The sequence below is a fragment of the Pseudorasbora parva genome, chromosome 16 (genome assembly GCF_024679245.1).
Source record: "Pseudorasbora parva isolate DD20220531a chromosome 16, ASM2467924v1, whole genome shotgun sequence".
Classification (NCBI taxonomy): domain Eukaryota; kingdom Metazoa; phylum Chordata; class Actinopteri; order Cypriniformes; family Gobionidae; genus Pseudorasbora; species Pseudorasbora parva.
The window spans coordinates 3,699,389-3,706,603 of NC_090187.1; the positions used below are offsets into that span (position 1 = coordinate 3,699,389).

A 7,215-nucleotide genomic window follows, 5' to 3' on the forward strand; every position below is an offset into this window, starting at 1 on the left:
AAATTAACCGTTTGAAGAAAATTTGAAATCTTAAAGCATTTACATCAACATCTTGAGCATACATCATGTGAGTGAAATACTCAGTAATCAATTGTAGTGTAGAAGAAAAGTACAAGTATTTAGAAGTAGTAAATATAAAAAGAACAGCAAAGAGGAAAGGTCTCAGACAGTACAAAAACTGTCAAAAATTAGTCAGAAAAATGAACCTTTTAAAGAAGATTTGAAATCTCAAATTTACATCAACATCTTGAGCATACATCATGTGAGTGAAATACTCAGTAATCCATTGTAGTGTAATTGTACTGTAGAAGAAAAGTACAAGTATTTAGAAATAGTAAAAGAGGAAAGATCTCAAACAGTACAAAAACTGTCATCAAGAGTCAGAAAAATGAACCGTTTGAAGAAAATTTGAAATCTTAAAGCATTTACATCAACATCTTGAGCATACATCATGTGAGTGAAATACTCAGTAATCCATTGTAGTGTAATTGTACTGTAGAAGAAAAGTACACATATTTAGAAGTAGTAGTAAATATAAGAAGAACAGCAAAGAGGAAAGGTCTCAGACAGTAATAAAAATGAGTCAGAAAAATTAACTTTTTGAAGAACATGAATGTGAATTTGAAATCTTAAAACATTTCAAAGCATTTACATCAGCATCTTGAGCATAACATCATGTGACAATTACTGTTTGTCAGCAAAAATGAAGGCTCGCAAAACTCTCATGGTTGGGGTTTCATCCCTGGAAAGTCCATACTAGTTTGTAAAAACTGTTACACTGTGGAAGACTGTTTCGGGTAGTCTATGTCAAATACATAGAATGCCTTAAAGCAAACATCAACTGCAGCAAGCAATGTATTTTGCTTGAGTGTTGATAATTGCAAAGGTTTGAGGGCATTGGTTATCTCCAAGCATGAGGGAATTCTTTTGAGTCTTTTGAGCGCAGGTACTCAGCCATATTGGTCCCAATCTGAAAAGAAGAAAAAAAATAGAGAAGGGGGGGATAGGGGATTAGCATCAATTTAGAACGCAAAAAGGTCAAACTAATGTAAATACCTTTAGGAACAGTAAAGGGTATGACACACCAAGCCGACCATCAGCCAATGTTAGCACTAGTTGGACCCCTGTTGTCCAACTTTTTGGCCCAGATGCAGATGACTCATGGCAACAACACATTTACCATTTGATGTCACTAGTTTTTTAATGTTGGCTTGGTGTGTCATGGCCTTAAAGGGTTAGTTCACCCAAAAAGAAATACTTAAATTAAATCTGTTCATCATATAAAGCGATCAAGTCTCTTTAAAAAAATTGGAATACATTAGATTCATATGAATTAGTTTTACAATCTTTATTAACTTTTTGTAGCGTCAAAGTGGTAATTGTACAACCCCAAAACTTCCATGTCATTTGTAAATATGCATCCTTTCCAGTAACTTTTTTTTAAATGTGTTGCAGGTCTGAATGACAGGAAAGGATGCATATTTACAAATGAAATGAAGTTGACCAGACAAAACATGAAATATTTTGTGTTCATTTTGTCTGCAATGAAATACAAGTCAAAGTAAATGTAGAAATCACTTCTTTTTTTTTGCGTTTTCCATACTGTCCCAACTTTTTCTGATTTGGGGTTGTACAAACTGTCACTAGAGGGACAGAAAACTCACATTTCATTAGAAATATCTTTTTCCCATTCCAAAGATGAACAAAAGTCTTTAAGGTTTGGAATTTATTCATTTTATTTTTCGTAATTGATGACAATTTTCATTTTTGGGTGACACTAAATGTATTTTTTTACAACACTCCTCGACCATATACAGTGACCGAATGTTATGTTAATGTGTATGTGCTTGCGGCGAATCGAGAACAGAGGGGTAATGTACATGCACATAAAGATAACATTCAGCTAGTGACTACTTGAAGTGTGGCTGAGCAGTGTAGTGAAAGGATAATGATATTATTCTGTCTTGTATTAATATACAAAAAGGGAAAACGGCTCTCACTTAAAGCAGCTGGCTCATAGATCAATAAAATTTAACAAGTAGAGGCCATTCGCACCCAGAATCGGAAGTCCAAATGTTGCATATATATTAGACACAGACATACCTGGCATAAAAAATAAACTGCTAGTTTATGGGTTCTCTGAAGAAACTCGGTTTTGTCCTCCTTTTCTGACCCTTTTGCGCACGTTTCGAAGACGCTCCTCCAGGAAGCCAGTAGCAGGTCTGTGGAATCGACTTGGACTGAACCATGCTTCCTTGTGTTTAAAGAAAAAGAAAACCGTATTAAAAAGTGCAACACTGGCGCCATTGACATGAGCACATGAATGTGATTAAAGGAGTGTTTTCCCATCCCTGTTCCTGGTGGCACACCAGCATTACACATTTCTGAACTCGTCCTAATCAAACACCTGATTCAACTCATCAGCTCATTAGTAGAAAAATACAAAAGTCCATATAAATACAGCAAAATCACATCCCTGTGTTAGACACTGTACTCCTTTACCCTGGCAATCCTTAAAGGGGTCATATAATGGTACATGCACGTTTACAAGCTGATTGTATGGAAATGTGTGTTGGCAGTGCCTGTACACAACCATCCTATAATGATATAATTTTTTTTTGTGGTAATTTACTACACATTATCAATATAAATACCCAAAATAAATACAGGAAAATACTGTGGATTACTAAGACTAATTCTTACTAACCCCTCTTGTTTAATGGGGTAAGCACACTTGTATTCTCATCTCAGATGTGTCGAGTAAATGATTAAACACTGATTCGTGAGTTCAGTGTTGGACAGATCAGTTCAGTAAAATGAATCGGTTCAAATTAATCATTAGTGAGTCATTAGTGTGAATCCAGACTGTTAAAACAACGCAAAAGATTTGTCATCACAGAAAACACTTTATAACGATATTTTTTCTGTGTATTTGAAAGTATGGTTTATGGCCGCTGCGTGTGCAAAACGTCTGTCAGAAGAGGTGCGTTTATTGAGCGCAATTCACACCCAACATTAATTCAGGGAATTTTTTTTGCAAACGCGCCACGTGGAACATGGAGTCAGTCTTCCGACCTTTTACTTTTGCGTAAGTTCAGCTGATTTTGATTGATATGCGCGAGTGAGAAAGAGCTCAGACGGTGATCGTTTTGAAGACCGAGAGAGCGCGCGGCTCTCTGCTCGTTCTCTGTCACTCAGTTAACGTGCGCCCTGTCACGCGCATTAGTCATCCACATCAATATATAAATCAAATAAGGCTTTGGCGGGACAAAAATTTGTTTTGGCGGCCGCCCAAAAAAATTCTATGTAGGAAAAACCCTGTAATAAGAATTTGTAATTTAAGAATATTACAAAGTTTTCATTTAGACACTAAAGAATCATATTAACTTGTACAAAAATGCCATTATATGACCCCTTTAAGGTATGGAAACTGTTCAACTACTGATGAAGCCAGGGTGACTTTTGTACCTGCACTTGGGCTAAAAGAAACAATTTCATATTTTGAATTTTAGCAATAGTACAAATGTACACACCAAGACATTTAATATATCCAAAAATATTCTAGCATTAAAATGTTTTACTTTACTTTGTATTGAAAATGTGTACTCACTTTTCTCCAAAGCGTTCAATAAGATGTGACACCAATATCCGAACGATGGCTTGTCTCTCTTTAAGTGAAATGCAGTGCTCGTTTTCAATAGCATCTACAATACCTCTGCCATTGGGTGTTGCAAGAAGGATGTCTCTTACGCTCTAAAAAATAAATTATATATTTTTGTATAAATATTGTGTTATTTTTGTTAGAAAAACATCCTACAAATTTCTTTAATTCATGCACACAAAAAAGACAAGGCCTTTTCTAGCAACAGTCTGGTACCAAAACAAGAAATCATTAAGCACACAAAAACTTACAGATGCTGCTACTTGCTCCACAGCTATCCTTGTGCTGCTGCTCCCTTGATATGGATATAGTAGGTGTAGTTGAAAGCTCTTCAGCTGATTCCTTTAATAGAAAATTGAATGGTAATGCATTTTTACAGCATGTTAGTTCTGCACAATATATTGTTTAAGCAATGATTTCATGATGTGCACATTCACAATTCTGTTAATTTGACTAAACCATTTTTTCAGTGAAACTTACAAGATGTATAACTTATGATGTCAACAAATTGAGAAACCCTCTCAGTGTATTGTGATGTGCCCATGATGACTTAATTTATATAGATAGAATATGGTTTACAACTGCAAGAGGTAGTATTCGGTAGAAGGTGTAGACAAGCATAATTTAGGGGGTTAGTTAGGGTTATTTACTCACTGCCACGTTGTTCCAAACCCGCAAGACTTTCGTTCATCTTCATAACATAAATTAATATCTTTTGATGAAATCTCAGATGTGCCCCTTTTTGACAGTCTTCACAACTAACGTTAGCACTTTGAAGCTTCAAAAGGTTTTTTTTTTTTTATATGAATCGAGCGGTTTAGTCCACATTTTCTGAAGAGACACCATCGAAAATTAACGTAACATAAGTTATCTCGGGAGAGGCACGGACAAAATGGCGGTCGATGTAACGTTAAAAAATATACTGTCTATACGTTTAAATAGGTACAAATGTAACGTATGTATATAGTAAGTGGATTGCTCATAGTAAATTAATAACATCTACTGTTATTAATGTAAAGTTAAACGAAAGCAGGAGCGGAAGATTTGTTAAGTAACGTTATGTTCTGACAGAAGACCAAGCTAGAATAATAAGTTAAACTTCACCGAATCAAACCCGTAGCCAATACAGCAAATAATATATAATAAAGTTGACATATTCAGAAGCAATTTTTAAAAATGGACTTACCTTTTCCCTTCCAAATGCCAGCGTCGTGAGGACAGTGTGGCGCACTTTCTTCCTAGTCCACTGAAGAGAATTGTGTCGTATGAGACGCAGCGCGGCTGTCATTTGGCCGTGAGGGTCGAATCTCAATTGAGCTGAGAGCATAAAACTGCGTTTATACAATAAAATCGTTAGAGAAATATTTAATATATGTTGATAACAGCCTCTATTAACAGAATTTTTGGAAATAAGACGAAAGAAACCCAATAAAAGCGGCAGTTAAGACTTGAGGCAAAAAACCGCGAATATTTCCATATAAGCTCTTTTCTGACTTTTCCACCTTCCACGAAATCTCTAAATACTCTTGGATAAAAAACAATTGATAACTACTTGAAATTTGTATATTTACTTACCATAAACTGCATAAACGTCTTTTATTCGCTTCCACCTGAATGCGCTAAGAAAATGGCGGCTTCTCCAACTGGTGTCGTCCGTGTTTTTGCGTGACGTGCGTGCTCTCTTTCACGTCCGCGTTCCCAACCCAGCACGCTGGGTTGCAGGTTAAAAACAACTTTCAACCCAAATTGGGTTAAATCAACCCAGCATTCTTACCCAGCAGTCTCAACCCAGCGTTTGGGTTGAAAAAACAACCCAGCATTTTTTAGAGTGTATAATCTTTTATTGTTTTAATACTGATGATTTTGGCATACAGCTCATGAAAACCTCAGAAAATCTCAAAAAATTTGCATATCATGAGAAGGTTCTCTAAACGAGCTATTACCCTAATCATCTGAATCAACTAATTAACTCTAAACACCTGCAAAAGATTCCTGAGGCTTTTAAAAACTCCCAGCCTGGTTCATTACTCTAAACCGCAATCATGGGTAAGACTGCCGACCCGACCCTGTCCAGAAGGCCATCATTGACACCCTCAAGCGAGAGGATAAGACACAGAAAGAAATTTCTGAACGAATAGGCTGTTCCCAGAGTGCTGTATCAAGGCACCTCAGTGGGAAGTCTGAGGGAAGGAAAAAGTGTGGCAAAAAACACTGCACAACGAGAAGAGATGACCGGACCCTGAGGAAGGTTGTGGAGAAGGACCGATTCCAGACCTTGGCGGACCTGCGGAAGCAGTGGACTGAGTCTGGATTAAAAACATCCAGAGCCACCGTGCACAGGCGTGAGCAGGAAATGGGCTACAGGTGCCGCATTCCCCAGGTCAAGACAGTTTGGGCTACAGAGAAGCAGCACTCGACTGTTGCTCAGTGGTCCAAAGTACTTTTTTCGGATATATATATATATATAAAATTTATTTATTTTATTTTATTTTTATTAAGTAATCCAAGTTACTTTCTTTTCCCATTTAATGACCCCTGCTTTACATTTCGTTCAGCCTGACGCTTATTCATTTCACTTTTGGTGTCAAAGTGCCTTTAGATTTGCCACAAAAAAAAATAAACCTTTCATTTTTCGGTTATAAAAAAACAAAAACAAGCAAGCCCAGCCCAGGTGAGATAACATAACATATATATATATTGTTGTAAAAAAAGTAATGCATTACTTGTTACTTTAAAAAAAGTAATCTGATTACATAACTCAGGCTACTTGTAATCTGTTACCCCAGATCTCCTGTGTCCAACTGTCAGCCTTTTCCTCAAAGTCTCTGAGTGTAATGTGGTGTGACACAGACGGATACATTTGTAAGACATGAGGAATGGCTCTGGGATGTTGCAGTGAGTAAGTCAGCCTCCCAAACAGCAGCGCAGAGGAGGAACAAAGACCTGCTGCACTACAACGCGAGTCAGTCCCTACTGGCTCTGACCTTCTGCATCTTTCTGTTCGCTGACATGCTTGTGAAGGAGTTGAGGGAATGCTGGGGCCAGAGGCGGACTGAGGAGAAAAGAGAAAAGGGAGATAAGGTATTGTCAGACTCAGCATTCTTCTCATCAGTCAAAATGCAGCAGTGACCATCAGGACCCCAATGAGTGTCACCTAAATGGGATTTATTTTCTGATCATGACCAAAAGACAAAAAAAAAAAAGTTCACTACTTACCAAATGAATAAATGCATGGAAATTGGATAAATTGTACTATCATATGCATTATATATAAATAATTGGCCAGCGAATTAAACTAAAGTATTTGTGTAATAATGTCTTTAATTGTCATGGTCTCAAAAGGATGCTATTCGGTTTTGTACAACCCAGTCAACGTGTCATTTAGAGCTCTCAGAAATACTGTATTATCTTTGCTGTTAAAACCCTGAACACATAAAGAACAAGGTTTACTTATGACACAACTTCAAATTTAAGTGAAGTAGAGAGGAATAGTTTAGTAAGACATCGATTAAAACATCACTATATCGATCTGGCAAGAACTGCATGAATATTAT

The 7,215-nt window shown here is 36.8% G+C and overlaps 1 long non-coding RNA gene across 2 annotated transcripts; it reads right to left on the reverse strand.

Moving 5' to 3' along the window:
* Positions 1–430: 430 nt before the first annotated feature.
* Positions 431–5,486, reverse strand: LOC137043326 (uncharacterized). Of its 2 annotated transcripts, XR_010898450.1 has the most exons (6): positions 5,237–5,486; positions 4,848–4,992; positions 3,913–4,003; positions 3,611–3,753; positions 2,104–2,254; positions 431–970 (listed from the first exon to the last, which is right to left on the reverse strand). It is a non-coding gene; the product is annotated as an uncharacterized lncRNA (long non-coding RNA). The 2 variants fall into 2 exon arrangements; XR_010898449.1 differs by having other exon boundaries at positions 434–970; positions 4,848–5,486.
* Positions 5,487–7,215: the final 1,729 nt, after the last annotated feature.